Source organism: Petaurus breviceps, unplaced genomic scaffold (assembly GCF_028583685.1).
Source record: "Petaurus breviceps papuanus isolate PSGF00001 unplaced genomic scaffold, PetGlider_PUasm1.0 90865, whole genome shotgun sequence".
NCBI classification, from domain to species: Eukaryota; Metazoa; Chordata; class Mammalia; order Diprotodontia; family Petauridae; genus Petaurus; species Petaurus breviceps.
Genome location: NW_027187367.1, coordinates 6593586 through 6614175, shown reverse-complemented (window position 1 = coordinate 6614175; position 20590 = coordinate 6593586). Strand labels below are relative to the sequence as shown.

General features: G+C 38.7%; 1 long non-coding RNA gene and 1 pseudogene across 1 annotated transcript; one reads left to right on the top strand and one right to left on the bottom strand.

Moving 5' to 3' along the window:
* Positions 1 to 258: 258 nt before the first annotated feature.
* LOC138150057 (uncharacterized) lies at positions 259 to 20000 on the bottom strand. The gene is made up of 2 exons (XR_011165496.1): positions 19831 to 20000; positions 259 to 3735 (listed from the first exon to the last, which is right to left on the bottom strand). It is a non-coding gene; the product is annotated as an uncharacterized lncRNA (long non-coding RNA).
* Positions 5594 to 6835, top strand: LOC138150055 (L-lactate dehydrogenase A chain-like; annotated as a pseudogene).
* Positions 20001 to 20590: the final 590 nt, after the last annotated feature.

The following is a 20590-nucleotide window of genomic DNA, read 5'->3' as shown; positions in this document are numbered from 1 at the left end:
TATATTTATGTTCAATTCTACTTCTCTAGGGTGAAGTGGGGAGGGAGGGAGGAAAAAAGTACAAAACAGAGAACACAAGAAAAGAAAATCATTGTAGCTTTGAAAGCAATGTGTGGTGTTTAGTACATAGTTTTTACAAAAAAAGTCAACAATCTGAAATGAAATCCATGGTTATATATTGAATCCTCTCTTTATGTTGTGCTGTGTACATGGAAGTATTTTCCTTGTTTTTTCTTTTTGTATTTGGATTCAAGATGAACAAAAAAATTTAATAAAAATTTTATTTTTTCCCAATCACATGTAAATACAATTTTTAACATTCATTTTTTTTAATTTCAAGTTCCAAACTTATTTGTTGAATTCTAAGGATATTTTGAGAACTTTCTTACATGTTATATTGAGTTTTTGCATAATCTTAGCCACCAGTTCCTTTCTTTCCAGGTATTTCACAGTGCCATTTTCTTTTTACACTGTGCAGTGATGTGTTGCACAGTTTCTATAATTTCTTTTCACAATCTGCATTAATCAGCAAGCTCAGCCTCCTTAAGAATAACCCATGTATAATTTCTGAAGACAGTGACCCGATCCTGAGGCAGTACAATAAACCCCACCATCTTTATATGGAGGGTACAAGGACACTCTTAAGGTCTCTCCAAAGAATTTTAGTTTTATTTGTGACACATAGGAGAGGTTGGCATAGGACAACCCAGCATGGGATGCTCCCATCAAAGAAGACACTGTGCTCCATAAGCAAAGCAGAATCTCAAAAAGCACAGAGGGAACATGAGATGCACAAATTGAGAGACATCTCCACCCCAAATGTTCATGTGAACTCTTTGTGCCTGGTCTGTGGTAGAGCCTTCTGAGCTCTGTTGGATGGATCAGCCACAATCAAACACATTGTATCTTTAATCCAACATCATGATGTCATTGACTCTCTTTGAGTATGAAGGCTGAACAACAACAACAAAAAGTATACTCTAGTTCATTTTCCTAGAATCAGACCTACTAAATAACACCTTGGGGTTCCAGAGCGATACCCTGAGGTGTTAGAGGTTTTTTCTCTCTTGCAATCAACTTGAGACCACACTAGTGGTAGTCTCCCCATCCCCACTGTTGAGAGCCATTTACTAGAGCTACAATTCCATTCCACTTTAAATTGATTAGCTTTAACAAAGGGCTACTTATTTCAAAGATATAGCAAGAACAAATGTACAGACATTTTCCTCAATACCTCAGACCATTCTCTCCTTGTACTGTCTTTAGGGAGAGGCAAATTCATAACTTAGCTCATTTCCCACATAACATTGGTTCTACCAAGTTCTTGTCCAAATGTGGTGTGACTGAATGAGTCCTCATCTCAGTCCCAAAAGCAATTTCTTGCTTCTTGGGACATCAATGCTGCACTGGCTTTGAGTCCCAGATCCTGGAACATTGGAGTGCCAAGGAACTCTTAAGACCTTTTGAACTCGTTGGGGAATGGAGACCCTATTTTCTTCACCTAGAACAGAAAAAAATAAATACCAGAGGTCAAGGAACAAGGCCCTTTCACTGGGTTATATGTCCATGCTGACAAAAATAAGAGCCCTGATACTGAAACTAAATTTAGAGAGATTAAAGAAGATGAGGAAGCTGAGACTCACAGAAGTTGTGAATTGCTGAGAGTCACACATCTGAAGAAGAAATTGTAGATATGCATCCTACTGGATTAATCCCTGCTTAAAGATATTTAAAAATATCTTTATATGAATTTTGCCACCTGCTGCAAAGCAGGCTGCAAAAGGAAAATATGGTCATTATGGTTCTTCTTAAGAAAGGCACAGTGAAATTCTTGATTTCCAGATTCTTGCCAAGGCTAGCTCTCCCCTGCTCTCAAGTCTTAATCTTGATCAGAATGGATCCTGGGAGGTAAGTTATTAACCGATATACTTTTCCTAGAACACTTTGGCTATCAGGCTGGTTGGGAAGAGGCTGGGGGGTTCCTTATTCCTGGTGGGGTATGTGTATGGGAACTAGGTAAAGAGTACTATTATTATTCCTTTTACCCCTTTCTAGAGAAGTCCAAAGTCTGGCTATGGCTTATGTTCTCTAAGTAAGTTGTTTGAGCCATATTTTGGACCAATAGCACCTGCTCAGTTCCAGAGGGTTATTGCTATTTTTTGTTTATTTTTTTTTTGTCCAAATGTCCAAAGTCATCATGAAAAGTTTTCATTACCCTGAATCAATAGCACCACCTGCCTTTTTATAACTCTTGAAGGTTTAGTCCAGTCTTTCACAAATGTTCTGGGCTTCATCTGACTCTAGCTGGTCCCTAAGTAGTTTTTATTTGACATTGGAACAAAATGAGATCTAGTCATGAATCATTTAACTGTTAGCAAAAGGATATTTACTTAGCCAAATCAGGAGAAAAATATTCAACAAGGATATGCATTGAGAACACTCTTAGCTAATTCATTGAATAAAGCTCTCCTGCCTTTGAGCATCAGAGAATGTCTAGAGTTTCTGAAAGTTCATTTGTACTTGGGTGAACAGGAAGTTATGTCAATAGCTTGAGTCCTTGTTCCTCTGGGTCAGTCAAGTCTTGAAGATAACCTTTTAAGGAAAAACTAGCCTGGCTTTCTGAGAACCAAGGGGTTAAGTTATTGTTCCTATCACAACGGCATAGTTTCAGCTTCTGGCAGTACCTCCTTGGAGGATGCTCTCCAAGAAGCTGCAGTTGATCTTCTAGTTTTGAGGTCAGAGTTGGGAGAGCAAGTTCAGGTGTGAAAGAATTCACTTAGACCTTCTCTTCTAGACAATGGGAGCTTTTTATTTTATGTGAAAAAGCATCATGGGCCTCCTCAGCAAGAAAGCTAAATGAGACCCTGATATTTGAGGGAGCTATACTTATATAGACCAGGATGATGATGTAATTTTTAGGGTTTCTTATGGGGATTGGAGATTTAGGGACAGGATAAGTACAAACAAGATGAGGAAAATGATTGCTTGCAAGATAAGGAAAAATTATCATGGACACAGGGTGATGAAGATGAATGACAGGATAGGGAACACAGGATAAGGGGGACAAAAGCAATTCTTTTGGTATAAGTTTCATGGTATTTCAAGATAAGGGGAAAATGGCATTAAGACACCCTCAAGTTACAGTATCTCAAGTTATAGGATGGGCTACATCCTATGAATGAACCTCAAACCCCCCTCAGGGGTCCTGGGAAAGTAACCCTTAATATTAACACTTAGGACACCATTTGTATCCATACCACTAGGAATACTTCCCTTTCTTGTGGACTGTATCACTTCTTGTAGACTTTTATCTTTTTTTTTTAGACTTTTATCTTGTAGCTTAAATCAACACCAACTGTCCAATGATGATCAGGTTGAGGCAGCTATTTGCATTTACTACCACCAATACATGATGTTCCCAGAGGAAATCTCAGACTCTAAGCTGTGTTTTCTTGTCATTCTTTTTTTTTTTTGCCCAGCTTTGTTCATGTCACTGACTGCTTTTACTTCTTTCTTGTGGATCAACAAGGTTGTTAATGTCCAGAGCTTACAGAATAGGGCACTGGCTTCTATGTTGGTCTGCCTGGTAATGTAGACTGAATTTATAGTTGGCCATTCCTGCTACCCATCTCTGACTGGTGGCATCCAAATTTGCTCTTGTTAGAATAGATCTGGGGTTGTCTGTCCATACTTGAGATTCAGTTCTTCATACGTTGTCAGTTCCCATAGGTGTATCTACAAAAGCCAGCAGTGATGCATGTGTGAGACAGTTAATCATTTCTTGATCTAATTATATCCAAACATAAGCAAGAGTAATCAGACCAAATTTTCGCTTTTGGTTCTTCTGATTTTTAAAAAAGTGTTTTATTTTTTCACCAATTACATATCAAGAAAATTTTTAGCATTCATTTTACAAGATTTTGAGTTCCATATTTTTTTCCCTCCTTCCCTTACCCCCCTCCTGTCTTCTGAAAATGATAGTTTGATATAGTTAGGCAGTTTATACATGTGCTGTCATGTAAAGCATGTTTCCATATTAGTCACAGTTGTAGAAGAAGAAACAGATCAAAATGGGGGAAAACCCCATGAGAATAAAATCAGTGAAAATGATATATTTTGATCTGCATTCAGAAGTTCTTCTGATTTTGGTTCTTTATGGACATAGGTGAGGTTGTTGGGAGGCTTTACAATGATGGCATGGTTCTTTATAATTTTTGGTTAGTAGTCATCAATCCTAGAATATTAGTCACTAATAATTCCTTGGAATTGGCCAGCTAATGATAGCTTTTTTTTTTTCTGGGGATGAGTACTCATTCTATGCTGAAATACTATATGACTTGATAGAGACGCTGTATAGCTGGCAATTGGCAACTGATAGCTTTAAACCGGGAGCTTCTAGCTAATCGAATACTTGCAGTATTCCTCATGCTCTTGCATGATCTTGTCAGTCAACCAACAAACATTCACTACTATATACTATATACAAGCGATCCTAAGGGCCTCCTATGTTATAGGTTCTGTGCTAAATGCTGGAATAAAAAGAGAGGCAAAAGACACAAGGTTTGCAAGCGCGGTGTCGTCTCCCACTCTCCGCACAGCGGATCTGTTGTCACATCTCCTTATTCTGCCTGCACAGCCTTTCAACCAAGGGTCCCCTTTCTTCCATTCAAGCAACGACCACCCCAGTACAGACTTTTATCACCTCTTTCCTGGACTATTTCAGTTACCTTCTAAATGGTCTCCTTGCCTCAAGTTTCTCCACACTCCATTCAGTTGCCAAAGTGATTTTCTTAAGGCACGAGTCTGACTATATTTCCCCTATTTTCAATAAACTCCAGTGGTTCCCTGTCATCTCTTCTCCCTCTGTGCTATTTCACTTGGTTATCTCATCAGTCCCTATGGATTTAATTATTATATCTATGCTGATGATTCATAAACTAGCACTTAGCATGTAGTAGGCATGTAATGAATGTTTATTGAATTATCAATGAATTTATTGAAATCTACCTATTCTGTTCTAAATTCTCTGCTGCCCTCCAGTCCAACATTTCCAACTGCCTATCAGGCATCTTGAACTAGATGTTCAGTAGACATCTTAAACTCAACATATCTAAAACTGAATTAGTTATCTTTCCCCTTAAACTCATCTCTCTTCTGCACTTGTATTTTATTCTCAAGGGTGCCATAATTTGTCCAGTCATACAGGCTCCTGCCTTACATGCTCAACTCCTCACTCTCTCACAGCCCCTGCCGCCATAACCAATCTGTTGCCAAGGTCTATCAACAATCCTCTGTTGTTCAAAGCCTTTCATAACCTCCTACAACATTCTAGTCTTCTTACACTTTCTTAAACCCATCCATACTGATAATCATATAATATCATTTGGACCTCAATAAGGACCATAGCCTGAACTAATCAATCAGAAGAAGAAACCCCTCAACCTAACAGTTATCCCTTTGTTCTCTGAGTAAACTCAGAGAATACCTCTTCCTACATCAACAAGGCCAGATAGGGGCGCGATTCTCAGAGCAGCCATCTCACATATAACTCACAACTTTCACAGCCTGACCAGAAACCTTGATATCCCCCAAAATGACATCTACTATTAAGGATCAACTGATTTTGAATGTCCTAAAGGAGGAACAGATTCCCCAGAACAAGATCACTGTTGCTGGGGTTGGTGCAGTTGGCATGGCATGTGCCATCAGTATCTTAACAAAGGATTTGTCTGACGAACTTGTCTTAGCTGATGTAATAGAAGACAAACTAAAGGGAGAGATGATGGATCTCCAACATGTCAGCCTTTTCCTCAAAATGCCAAAGATTGTTTCTGGAAAAGACTACAGTGTAACTGCAAACTCAAAACTTGTCATTGTTACAGCTGGGGCATGTCAACAGGAGGGAGAAAGTCGTCTTAATTTGGTCCAGCGTAATGTGAATATCTTTAAATTCATCATTCCCAATATTGTTAAATACAGCCCTAATTGCAAGCTGCTTATTGTTTCCAATCCAAATTAATTGTATTCCAATTGGATATTTTGACATATGTGGCCTGGAAGCTAAGTGGCTTTCCTAAAAACCGTGTTATTGGAAGTGGTTGCAATCTGAATTCTGCCCATTTCTGTTACCTAATGGGGGAGAGACTTGGTGTCCATTCTTCAAGTTGTCATGGATGGGTCCTTGGTGAACATGGAGACTCCAGTGTTCCTGTATGGAGTGGTGTGAATCTTGCTGGTGTGTCTCTGAAGTATATTAACCCTCAAATAGGAACTGATGCTGATTCAGAGAATTGGAAAGAAGTTCATAAACAGGTGGTTGAAAGTGCTTATGAGACGTGGTGGCTAGGTGGTGCAGTGAAGAAAGCACCGGCCCTGGAGTCAGGAGGACCTGAGTTCAAATGTGGCCTCAGACACTTAACACAAAAACTAGTCTTGTGACCTTGTGCAAGTCACTTAAACCCAATTGCCCTCCAAAAAAAAAAAAAAGCAAAAAAAAGGCTATATGCAATAGATACTTTCATTTTAGGGGCAGCCAGGTAGCACAGCGAGTAAGAGCACTGGCTCCAGTGTTGAGAAGACCTGGAGATCGAATCCCGGGCTCAGACACTTAGCACCCACCCAGAAACACCTGGCCGTGTAACCTTGAGCAAGTTACTTAACCCCAATTGCTTTAAAAAAAAAAGTGCTTATGAGGTGATCAAGCTGAAGGGCTACACTTCCTGGACCATTGGCTTGTCTGTGGCAGATCTGGCAGAAAGCATTATGAAGAATCTTAGGAGAGTGCATCCAATTTCCACCATGATTAAAGGACTATATGGCATTAATGAGGATGTCTTCTTTAGTGTTCCATGTATCTTGGGACAGAATGGCATTTCAGATGTGGTGAAGGTAAACCTGAATCCAGAGGAGAACCATTTAAAGAAGAGTGCAGATACTCTTTGGGGAATCCAGAAGGAGCTGCCATTTGAAAACCTTTTAATGTGCTGCCATCAAGAGAACATGACAGTGGTTAAGGGGTTATTATGATGCACTTTTCAAATAGGTCAAATCCTTCCTCTGATTAGTGATTGAACACCAGAAATGTAAAACCTGTGAACCCACTCTAGTCTCTTCCTAAAGTTAGAAATGGGGAATAGTAGAGTGTGACTATTTGTTTAAACCCTGTTGATGTTTGCATATGATACTGGATATGACTTGTATAGTCTCAGTAGTTGGTGTCAAGCAGATAGTGCCCCACAGGTGTATAAACTACCTGCCTTCTATGTAGGTACTATAGATTCCTGTAGGTCCAGATGACAACACTCCTGACTACATGACATCATACAGTAGTAATTCTTTATTGATGCATTGATTACCTTGTGTTCCTCTCCGTTAGGGCTCCTACAGCATGGCCCCATGCTTCACATTTCCAGAGGACCTGATTTTTGTCAACACACACACAGACACATATATACATCAATAGTTGTAAATTTCCATATTATATAAAAAGATTTGTGTATGTACAACAATGCAGCCAATTCTTCAAGTGTCATACTAACCCTAAATACTGAATAAACAACAAATAACTGACAAAAAAAAAAAAACAAGGCCAGATGGGGCTAACTAAGAGCATTTTCCCTCTGTTTATGACCATTAAGGGTGAGACCCTTAAGCAGACACTATTTTGAGTAATAGAACTTTTTCTTAGTATTTTATGGGCATATACTATGCTATGGCATGTTAATGGTAAAGAAAACATGATTATCCTGGGTCATAATTTCAATGGACACTTTGTCAACTCTCTTTCTTTATTGTATTTGCCACCTATTCAATTAAGAAAATTCCTTTTGGGGCGGCCAGGTAGCCAGGTAGCACAGCGAGTAAGAGCACCGGCCCCAGTGTTGGGATGAACTGGGATCAAATCTGGGCTCAGATACTTAGCACCACACCCAGAAATAACTGGCCGTGTAACCTCGAGCAAGTTACTTAACCCCAATTGCTCAAAAAAAAAAAATGAAAATTCCTTTCTCATAATATGGTTAAACATATATGGATAACATAAATTTGAGTGACATAGAGACCCTGAGTTGGGATTGTTCTAAAACATATTTAAAGCTGGTCATTCTTTTATCAGTCAGTCAGAATTCACACTCTGGTTCCTTGTACATATAAGTTCTCTGTCTTTGGGTAGCTTTAAGGGAATAAACAATATGAATTTATATGTCACCTAGCCTGTTTGCCTCCTTTAACCAAACCTTCAAGTCTACAATACTCTTTGATATAGTGACCCAGGCCTCCTTTGATAGCTGACAAACAAGACACTCCTGACTCTGGGCATTTTCCCTGCCTGTTCCCCATGCCTGGAATGCTCTCCCTTCTCATCTCTACCATCTGACTTCCCTGGCTTTCTTTAAGTCCCAGCTAAAATTCCACCTCCTACAGGAAGTCTTTCCTAATCCCTCTTAATTCTAGTGCCTTCCCTCTAGTAATTATTTCTTATTTATGCTGTATATAGCTTCTTTTGTACATAATCATTTGCTAGTTGTCTCCCCCATTAGATTGTGAGTTCCTCAAGGGCAGGGTCTGTCTTTTGCCTTTCTTGGTATGCCCAGTACTTAGAACAGTGCCTGGCACATAATGGGAGTTAACAAATGCCTGTTGACTTATAATCATCCTCCACTCAGAGTCCAAAGTGGTTTTCCTAAAGCATAATCTGACTGCATTACCATTCACATAAATAAATTTCAGTGGCTCCTTATCTCCTTCAGGAATATTTGATCTTCTAGTAATTTAAAGGTATTTATAACATGACACCTTCCTACCTTTCCAGTCTACTTATAATTCACTGCCACATACTCTATAATCCAGCTACAGTGGTTTACTTGCTATTCCTGATATAGGATACTTCATTTCCCAATTCTGTCCTCTTTTTTTTAATTTAAAAAAACCTTTAAATAGGATTTTACTTTTTCCAAGTGCATGTAAAGACAATTTTTAATATTAATTTTTATAAAATTTTGAGTTTCAAAATTTTTTTGTCCTTCCCTTCCTCCCTAAGACAGTAAGCAATTTGATATAGGTAATAGGTGTATAATCTTGTAAAACATATTTCCATATTAGTAATTCTGTGAAAGAAGAAATAGAACAAAAAGAAAAAACCTATGAAACAAGTAAAGAAGATGAAAATAGTATGCTTTGCTCTGCATTCAGATTCCATGAGTTCTTTCTCTGCATATGGATAGCATTTTCCATCATTAATCTTTTGGACTTGCCTTGGATCATTGTATTGTTGAGAAGAGTTAAGTCAGTAATAGTTGATCATTGCACATTGTTGCTATTACTGTGTACAGTGTTCTAGTTCTGCTCACTTCATTTTGCATCAGTACATAGAAGTCTTTCTAGGTTTTTCCAAAATTCACCTGTTCATCATTTTTTATAGCACATTAGTATTCCAATACATTCATATACCACAATTTATTTAACCATTCTCCAATTGATGGACATCCCCTCAATTTCCACTCTTTGCCACCACAAAAAGAGCTGCTATAAATATTTTTGTCCTTTTCCCTTTTTTATGGAACTGCTGGATCAAAGGATATGCCCAATTTGATTGTCCTTTGGACCTACCAATCCCCTCTTGCACCATCTCCCAACCATGCTTAGAAGGCTCTCTCCCCTCACCTCCAACTCCTAGCTGTCTTGGCTTTCTTCAGGACTCAACTCCAATCTCACCTTCTGCAGGAGACCTTTCCTAGTCTGCCTTCCCTGCTAGTCTCTTTCCTCTTTGAATACTTTCCACGTACACTATTTCTTGTATGTAGATAATTATTTTCATCTTGTCTCCCCCATTATAATGTGAGCTTTTTTAGGGCAGGAATGATGTTGTTGCCTTTCTTTATATTCCCAGGGCTTAACATTGGGGTATGTAGTAAGCACTTAATAAATATTCATTGACTGACTGACTTCCCAGGGCAACATGAACTTTATGTAAATAGTTACTGATCCACCTTAGTTCTCTTATTCAAAGTCCAATATTCCACATGCATCCTATTCTCTCCAATATTCTTTGCAACCACTATGGATGAGGCATGTGGACTGCAGGGTTCTAAGATTTCATTGACTTAACAATTCCTTCAATTGGGTCCTGAGATCTACCAAAGAGAGCAGTTTTCCTAAACAGTAACTGAAAAGACTGAAAGTCACTGAGGTGGATTGTAAGTACTACTTTTTGGGCATGTCACATATTCTTATGCAATAAAAACACACTGGCTTTCATGCTGAGTTTTCTTTCAAATAATTCTACCATTTCTCAGGCACTAAGAAAGTCTCCAAATCTGAAATTCTCTGGCTCTATTGTTCCTAAAATTTCTGGAACACAGTAGTTACTGCAGAGTCACTGTTTAAAGCAGCAAGAAACACTGACTCTTCAATCCTCAGTAGTGAGATGTAAGGGAGTAATGAATGCTGTCACCTAGGCAGAGACCCTAGTTTAAATTAAGGTGCAATATCTGAGTTAGTCACAAGGTGACGCTCTGCCATAGCTATACCTTCTCCGAAGACTATGGAGGAGGAGGGGCAGAGGGCGAGGAGTGTGAAGGGGAGAGAGAATGGGGAAGGAGGGGTAGCCACCTTTTTAAAAAAACAAAACAAAACAAAACATGTTGCAATGTCGTGCTGGCCACTAGAAGGCGCTCAAAGCCGCAGCCAATCAGTCTGAAAAATCCTGAAGGCTTTCCCTTCCCCAGCATGGTGCCTTTGCCAGTTTCCCCTTCTCCTGAGTTCCAGTCTAGGGGATGAAAAATGATAAAATATTAAATACGCAATGTAATTATATTTTGGATCTTCTCCAAGCCTCTTGATACTGTGGATTCTATCTATATTTTTCCTTGTTAACAGACGATTTAATCATTCAGTATGTGATCCCTGCAACTTTATTTCACCTGGACTAAAATAAAAAGGAAAATATGGGGAATCCTTCCTTCACCTAGAAGGAAACAGACAGTCATTGCTGTCTCTCCTCTTCACACTCACTTCTCTTCAGAGTTTCATGGAAGGAAAGTGTTCTCAGAAAAGCACTTATGGAGTGCTTAAATAAATGGGAGAGGAGGCTGGCCTTGTTCTTTTTCTCTTATGAACAATGAAATGTAGGGAGGACTCTCCAGTGGGATAGTGAATGAGATTCTTTAAGCGGTCCTAGTACTTGAAGATTCTGGGTAAAAATGATCTTCCCAGGACAAGTCCCAGTTACTCTAGTATCCCCAATCCTACTGTTTAAGGTTCCTTGCTCCCATCATGTGCTCCAGCTCCATGACTCTTATCTCTTAAAGCCCTGAAAGTCTGAATGAGACTAGGAAGATGTCCTAAATACAAACAGGGTGCTTGTTATCCTGTTGTGCAGCTAATTGTCTCAAAAGGGATCAGACAAGCTCTCAGAATTTGTTCCCTTTCTGTGAGTCAGTCTCTAGCCAGTGAGATCTTCAGAGAGTCTGTGAAGGAGATAAAATTCCACAAGGATACTTGAGGAAAGGTTAGCATGGCAATGGTAAAATTACGTGAGACCAGAAGTGACCCCTCTCTCTTACCCTATCTTTGCTTCAAGCAAATATATCAGCTGTTTTGAGCAACTGAAATTAGCTTCTGACAAATTCTTCCTTCAGATAGATAGACACATGGATGGATGACTAGGTAGATAGATAGATAGATAGATGGACAGACACATACATTCATAATACAGCATTTATTAAACACTTACATATGCAGGTACTGTGCTGGAGATACACATATAAGCAAGCAAGAAAGCCCTTGTCATTGAGCAGCTTACATTTTAATAGAGGGAAGACAAAATATAAAGGGGATCTGGAAACGGGTTGGGGAGGGTACATATGCACTAGTATCCACCTTCATTTCATATGCCTTTCTAGTCCACAATTGAAGAAAAGAACCCCAGCAAAATCCCTTTGACTGTGCTCTATGTGGGCCTCTGTGAGGGCAGATAACATCTGGAAGAAATGACTGTTCATTGGTCCAACAAACAGGTGGCTTGGGCTTCCAGGAGCAAGGTAAGGCTCTGCTTTGGTTCTCACTTAAGGGGATCACCTGGAGACTTCTGTTGCTGTCTTTTTGTTGTTGCCTAACTGAATGTTCTGAGTCAGTAGGAGAGTAGGTGTCCTTCCCACTGCCCAAGTCACAGATCCACTGTCAAGGAAAGCTGGGCAGTGTGGTGGAAAGAGCCCTGAACTTGGAGGATGGCACAGAACTGGGTCTGAATCCTAGTCCTGTTACAGTTTGTGCTGGATTAGGAGTCAGAGGACCATAGCTCACATACCAGGTGTTAACGTCTGGGCTCTTGAAAATGTGTCTTAATTTTTCTTGGTCTTTGTTTCCTCATTCATAAAATGAGAGGATTGAACTGAATGGTCTCTGAGATCTCTTCCAGCTCCAGATTCTCTGATAATTATTGTGATAGTAATGGCATTTAAAGATTCCCCCTGTATTGGCATGGTTTTCAAATTGATTGTGTTAAAACCCAGAGCTTGTTAATCCCACCTGTGGGATGGACTTGTGGATGTGAAAAGAAAGTCCTGAACTGGGAGGAGCTGGTGACATAGATTTGGAGAGACAAGAGAGAGGCGGAAGAAACTTTTTGGAAGCAGCACCTCGTGGAGAGAGAGAGACTAAGAGAATTGCTGGTGGCCGCTTTGAATTGCCCGGAACTTTTGAGACCTGCCCCCTGAGCTGCCAAGGACTGAGGAGACATGGCTGTTTTGCTGGTACTTTGTCTGTCTGTTTTGATGTTGTTTTGCCAGATTTGTCTACTGGTGAAAGACAGTCCTGTTGTTGAAGAAGTCCTGGAACCTGGCTGTTCGCTAAGAAGCCCTGAGACTGTCCTGCAGACAGAGAGTGAATACTGTCCACTGGTGAAGGACAGTGCTGTTGTTGCAGGGGTCTGGAGACTGTCCTGCAGACAGAGTGAATACTGTCCACTGGTGACAGTGCTGTTGTTGCAGGGGTCTGGGAACCTTTCTGTTGGTTCAGAAGCCCTGAAGAAGGATTTTCTTGTTGTATGTTTACAGAAATCCTGGGAGAGGGCTTTGCTAATGTGTTCAGGGGTTCTAGGACTGTTCTACAGACAGAGGATGAATTCATGAAGGGACTGGCAATGTATCTTATGGCCTTGCTAAGCCTTGTCTCCCCAGGAACTAAGATTGCTGAGAACTTGCCTCCTGTCAAGATGAAGAAAAGACCTCCATTTGGGTATTAAGTGCTGTGTTTAAACTTGATGTAACTCTGGGGTAGATTCAATTGTGATCCAGGGGTGGGGAACTTTTGACCTTCTGTTTGGAAACTAATCTCCATTTGAGAAGAGGGACTTTGTGGTGGATTAAATTAAGGTATAGCCTAGGGGTGGAGAAGTATTTAGAACAGAGACTTTGTAATTGATTGAATGATTGGAAGGTCCTGGGGTGGGGTAGTCCTTGGAGATTATTTAATCACACTTAGTAAATGCTGTATTTTGGAATGATGTCATGTTTTTATCTTCTCTGTTCTTGGTTGGTCACTGAATAAAATGGAGAGCACCTATGCTGGTATTTTGAACCTTGGGAAGTTGCCTTTGCTTGGCATTACATTACAATTATATACAATACCTCTGCACACTTAAGTCAGTTTACTGTCATCTATACACTCCGTAGGAGTTACTACACCCCTGATTTTGTCTTTCAGCATGTTTATCGAATATTTAAACAAAGTTGGTGGATTCCTCTTCATCCTGTTGGGAGATTGGAATTTCATATAGGGATCTTTGGTGCCCCTGACTACATTGAGTTGTCAACACCACAAACATTTGAGCCCTGTGTCCTCAAGGTGTTTTATTTTCAGTATCTAAATAATGTCAAAAGCAAGCTCCCTGAGTGTTCTAGTAATTGTTTACATTACTCTGCACTGGTCCCCAGGCATGATGGTGGCATGTTCTAAGTGGCTAGCAAAGACTTCCTCTTTAGCCAATTACAGTAAAATATCCTTATTTGACCAGAGAACACCTTGCCCTACTGCTCAGTCTAGAATAGTCTAGAGCAGTCTGTAGTGCCACCTCACTGCCCTCAAAGAAGGATGGTATCACTGAGTCCCTGATTTTTGAGAAGAGTGACTCTCCTCCATAGGACACCTACATTCTCCTCCATCTATCCTGATGACAGAGTTTTAAACTCACTCATCAATTCCTGGTCAGCAGATGGCAAGAAGGGAAGGGATGTTACTACTAATTTCCCTTTATTAGTTTTCTCTTTTGGCTTCTAAGAATGAAAGCCTTTGAGATTCAGGCAGCTAACACAGTACAATAGTAGTACCTGATTCCTTTTCTATGTTTTACCCAGTACTTTCCAAATAGTCTGCAGCATGGCAAAATATCTTTTCAGCATCTTCTCATCATAATCTGTGGGCAAGCTGCCTGACAATCAATAATCCTTGATGAGGATCTGACCTTCTAGTAAACACCATTTCTCCAATACCCCAGTAGCTGTTGATGACTCTTCACTTTAGCACAAAAGTAAGCAATGTAAAATAGGAGTTCAATCATGTCATTTCAAAGCTATATATGTACAATATGTATACACAAATATGTTCATATTTATATGCATCCTTATCTATGCATGTATACACATATGAACATCTATGTATATATGTATACAAATAGCAAATATATAAATATATATACATATTTACCCGTGACCCCATTGTTTTGGGAATTTCTTCTACTAATATAAGCCAGCTCTTTTTCTGTGAATTATAGCTTTAGAGTTGCCTAGATCATAGAGCCTTAAGAATTAAAATGATTTATAGAGCACTGGCCCTGGAGTCAGGAGGACCCAAGTTCAAATCCGGCTTCAGATATTTGACACTTACTAGTTGTGTGACCTTGGTCAAGTCACTTAACCCCAATTGCCTTGCCTTCCCCCCTCCAAAAAAAATATTAAAGTAACTTGCTGAGGGTCATAGCCTGTATGTGTCTTGACTTGAACTGAGGTCCTCTTAATGCCAAGATTAGTTCTCTATCCATTACTGCACACTGGTGCTATGGCTGCCTTCTCTCTGTCTCTGTGTTTGTTTTTCTGTCTCCTCTTCCTCTTTTTCTCCTCTCTGTCTATTCTATCTTTCCTTCTCTCCTTCCTCCCCCACTGCCTCTTCCTCCTTTCCTACCTCTCTCACTAAACTCCATGTATGTATTTATTCACAACATGCCCAAATACTTTCACACTTACTTAATAGTTATTCATTGGTTCCTTATATCAGTTTGACTAATAGAGCTTGCTAACATATTGTAGCACAAATGTCGAGGGAAAAAATTGTTTTTCTTTAATGGGTATCCACAATACTAATGCAGGGGAGGTTTAGGTTAACTCAAAAACATTTAAAATGAAACAAACAAACAAAGAAACATAAGTATACTGAAAGAATCCTTGCAAATATACCAGGGAAAATATGAAATAAAATATTAGCGAAGAGAATACAACAAAGTTATTTATTATTTTTAAAGTTATTATTAAAACATTTCCTGCAGGATTGATTCAATAAAAGGAAAACTATAAACATAAGAGACCATATTCATAGCATAAACAATAAAACCAACATGATTATATATCTAGATGCTGCAAAAGATTTTGACAAAGGGGCGGCCAGGTAGCACAGCGAGTAAGAGCACCAGCTCCAGTGTTGAGATGACCTGGAGATCGAATCCCGGGCTCAGACACTTAGCACCCACCCAGAAACACCTGGCCATGTAACCTTGAGCAAGTTACTTAACCCCAATTGCTTAGGGGTGGCCAGGTGGCTAAGCGAGTAAGAGCACCGGCTCCAGTGTCGGGATGACCTGGATCAAATCTGGGCTCAGATACTCAGCACCACACCCAGAAATAACTGGCCGTGTAACCTTGAGCAAGTTACTTAACCCCGATTGCTAAAAAAAAAAAAAAAGATTTTGACAAAATCCAACACCCACTTTTATTTTTAAAAACACACTACAAAGGATAGAAACAAGTGAACTTTTCCTTAATATGGTAAGTAGAGCCAACATTGCACACAAAGGAGAAAGGCTAGAGGCTTTTCTAATAAAAAGTAAAGCAAGGGTATCCATTATTACCACTATTATTAAAGAGTTCTAGAAATGCTAGCTAGCTATAGTACAAAAAAAAGAAAAAGAATTTGAGGGAATATAGGCAAAGAGGAAATGAAACTATTCCTTTTTGCAGCTGTTAAGATGTTTTTGCTAGAGAATCTAGACAAATCACCCAGAACTCCATTGGTCAAAATAATAACTTGAGCAAGATTGCTAAATAGAAAATAAATCCAAATCAATCATCAGCATTTCTGTATGTTAACAAAAAAAAAATAACAGAATGGAGAAATTCTATTCAAAATCACTACAGAATGCATAATATATTTGGGAGTCCCTTTACTAACACACACACACAGGAATTACATGAACACAACTATAAAACACTGTTTAAAGAAACAAAAACAGAGCAAAATAAATGGAGAAATAGTAATTACTCATTGCTAGGTCGAGCCAATATAATAAAAATGGCAATTGAAATTAAATTTATTTATTTATTTATTAAATGCTACAGCAATTAAAATACCAAAGGATTGTTGGATAAAGATAGAGAAAAAAATGAAATTCATTTAGAGCAGGGATGAGGAGCCTGCAGTCTTGAGATCACATGTGGCCTTCTAGGTCCTTGGGTGCAGCCTTTTGACTGAATACAAGTTTTATAGAACAAATCCTTTTATTAAGGGGATTTGTTCTGTGAAGGTTGAATTCAGTCAAAGGACCACACTTGAGGACCTAGAGGACTACATCAGGCCTTGAGGCCACAAGAAAGGTCAATAAATATAACTACAAAGGAAAACACTAAGTTACCCCATCTCTAGAGACTAGAAAAGAAAGACATCTATGGTAGGGAGTAAAAAATAAACAAACAAAAAAACCCCCAAAGAGATCAATAAAAAATTTCTTTCTAAAAGTGCACAAGGGAATAAAGTTGAATGTGAGATGTAAAGAAATCGGGATATGATTGTAAAAGTAGCCTAAAACACCATGGACTCAACCCCACAATAATCCCTTACAAGTGAGTCAATGGATTTTGTGAAACTAAACTATAGAATGGGAGGGGGCATGAAAGAGAATAGGGGAAGTAAAAAGATGGAAGGAAATTTGTGTTGTAGCCTCTGGAATAGATGGGGAATCTATAGTTTCATATTTATAGGATTGTCATACTGTTACATAATCTGTGCATTTAAGATTTGAAATGCACATACTTCAGCTTAGACCTGGCTGCTGAAACTCTCCAGCAATCTGTCTGCTAAAACATAACTAAAAATTCCACTTTCCTCATCCCAAGCTGGCCTTCTTGGCTAATTCTTATAAAACTCCTTTTTATTACTAGACAACGCTCCCTGACCACATTGTCCCTCTGGTAATGTAACAGCTGCCATGGAGACCCTTTGTTTCAAAACTCTATATAAATCTCAGCTGCCAGCAATTCTTTTTTTTATGTAATGTTTTATTTTCCCCAATTACATGTCAAGACAATTTTTAACATTCATTTAAAAAAAATTTTGAGTTCCAAATTTTCTGTTTCCCTCCTTCACCTCTCTTCTCCTGGAGCAATCTCATATAGGTTATACATGTTCAATCATGTAAAATATATTACCATGTTAGTCATGTTGTTAAAGAAGACACAGACCCAAAGGGGGAAAAAATCATGAAAAAAATACTGAAGGGGCGGCCAGGTGGCACAGTAAGAGTGCCGACCCCGGCATTGGGAGACCCAGGATCAGTTCTGGCCTCAGATACTTGGCACCCACACAAAATAATTGGCTGTGTAACCTTGAGCAAGTTACTTAACCCCAGTTGCTTAAAAAAAAAGAAAAAAAATACTAAAAGTGAAAAATAGTATGCTTTGATCTACCTTCAGACTCTATCAGTTCTTTCTCTGGAGGAGCCATGAGCATTTCTAAACCTTCCACAGGAGACCACACCTGACTGCTCCACCAGACCACCACCTAGCATGTTGCCCAAGGGATAGTGGGAGCAAAGGATTATGATTCTGTCCCTGACTTCATCTGTCTGTGTCTTCCTATGCTACTCTTGGTTGGGAGTATCAATCCACCATTCTAACCGATCATAATGTCATTTACTCAGACTCTGCCCTAAATTTGCATGACATCTAATCAAGTCAATGGTAAACAATGAAGGGAAAATAACTCCTGTAGTCTCTCAGCAAGGAGAGAGTCTTTAGGAGAATGGGTGAATTGGCAAAGATAGGGATTGAAAGATGGAAGAAAGAGAGGTGAAGATTTTGATTCAATGGTGGGATAGGGTCACACTGAAGAACACTTCCAGGTAGGTAGAAAAATGTTCTGTAACAGGAGATGGGGACCTTATAATGAGTAAAATATGCAAGGACTTAAAATGAGTAAAATATATAGGGACTTGGTGCTAAGGGACACCACTTCCTCTAAGAGAGCATTGATCTTTCATGAGCAACCTCCTGCCTCAAAAAAAAAAAAAAAAAAAAGGGAAATAAGTAACTTGGAACCACTGACCCCACCAGACTCAGGGGAGATTCCATGGCAAATTGAAAAGAAAATGATCATGGGAAGAGCAGGAGGTAGAATTAGATTGTATAATCTGGGATACAGAGATATTTGTATTGGGGGAGCAATGCTTCTATCCTTACACCTCCTGCAGGAATCAATAGTAAGACAACAGAAAAAAAAAAAAAGGAGGGGGAGAAGAGGGCAAGATTTACAAAGCAATAACAAAGAAATTGTTTACAAGAGATAGCTCTTTAGAATTTTTTTTTTCCATGAGGAACACAGAATGAAGAAAAAATAAGTTTATTCAAAATATGAGTAAGTATGAATCAAAGAATGAAAGTTTCAAATGGACAAAAAGAGAATTAACCATAAGAACAAAGTAAAAAATATCTTTTCTAGAAGAAGGTGGTGAATAAGAAATTTTTAAAAGCCGATTAAGGCTTTGTTTATTAACAAAAGAAATTGAAAGGATGGAAAGGAGGGAGATTTTTAATTAACCACTTAAATGAGAGAGAGAAAAAAGGAGGAAAGAGGGGAAGAATTGGATAACTAAATAAAAAGAAAAAAGAATTAATAAATTAAGCAAAACTCCAAAACTTGGGAAAGAGTTGGCAAGTGGGAGGGCAGTTTAAGGGAGGTGTGAGTTTGAGGGGGTGGGGTGAGAGAACCTGAGGAAATAGGGTTTTCTTCAAGTAGAAAAAGCCAAAAATAATTATAGGGATAAAGCAGGGTCTTTAAAAAAAAAAACAACCAAAAGAAAGATGAAGAGGAACAGAAAGTTCTAATTCAGATTTTATAAGGGGGAAAAAAGCAGTACTTGAAAACCAAATGGAGGAAATACAAATCTAGCTCTTATAACTTTAAATGTTAAACAATCTAATAAAGAACAGTAGCAGATTTGATAAGAAAACAATCCCCCATGATCTGTTGCTTATAAGAAACACAACTAAAAAACAAAGGTATATGTAGAATAAAAAGGAGACCTCAATAAAATTTACTATACTTCAGGTAAATCCAAAAAAGCAGGAGCTCCAAATGGATACATGACTTAGCCATAAAATATATAATGAACAATGTAGTGGAATGAAGAAGAAAGTACCTTTCAAACCTATGAATAGGGGAAAAGTTCATGACCAAAAGAGGATACAAAGGATCACAGAAGATAAAATGGACAATTTTGGTTACATAAAACTATAAAAAATTCTGTACAAACAAAACCAATATAATTAAATTAGAAGAAAAATAGGTAAATACCTTTGTTTTTTAGAGGTGTTTCTTGTAAGCAACAGATTGTGGTGGTTTATTTTCTTATCCAATCTGCTACTCTATTTTATTTTATTAGATTATTTACACCATTCATATTTAAAGTTATGAGAGCTAGGTTTATGTTTCCTCCATTTTGTCTCTGGTACTGACTTCTCTTTTTTTTTCTGAATTAGGACTTTTTTGTTTTTCTTCCTCTTTTAAGATTGGGGAAAAGACCTTTGCAACAAATTTCTCTAATGAAAGTCTGATAAAAAATATAAGGAATTGATTTGTATTTATAAGACTAAGAGCCATTTGCCAATAAATAAATATTCAAAGAATAGGAATAAGCAGGTTTTTGTGTTTTTTTTTTTTTTGCCTTTTGGAGGGCAACTGGGGTTAAGTAACTTGCCCAAGTTTACACGGCTAGTTTTTTTGTGTGGCTGTTAAGTGTCTGAGGCTGGAACTGACCTCGGGTCCTCCTGACTCCAGGGCTGCCACTGTGCCACCTAGCTGCCCCCATAAGCAGTTTTCAAAGGAAGAAATTCAAGTTAAAAACAATTATATAAAAAATTCTCTAGGGGCAGCCAGGTAGCACAGCGAGTAAGAGCACCGGCTCCAGTGTTGGGAGGACCTGGGGATCGAATCCGGGCTCAGAAACTTAGCACCCACCCAGAAACACCTGGCCGTGTAACCTTGAGCAAGTTACTTAACCCCGATTGCTTTAAAAAAAAATGCTCTAAATCACTATTAATTAGCAAAATGTAAA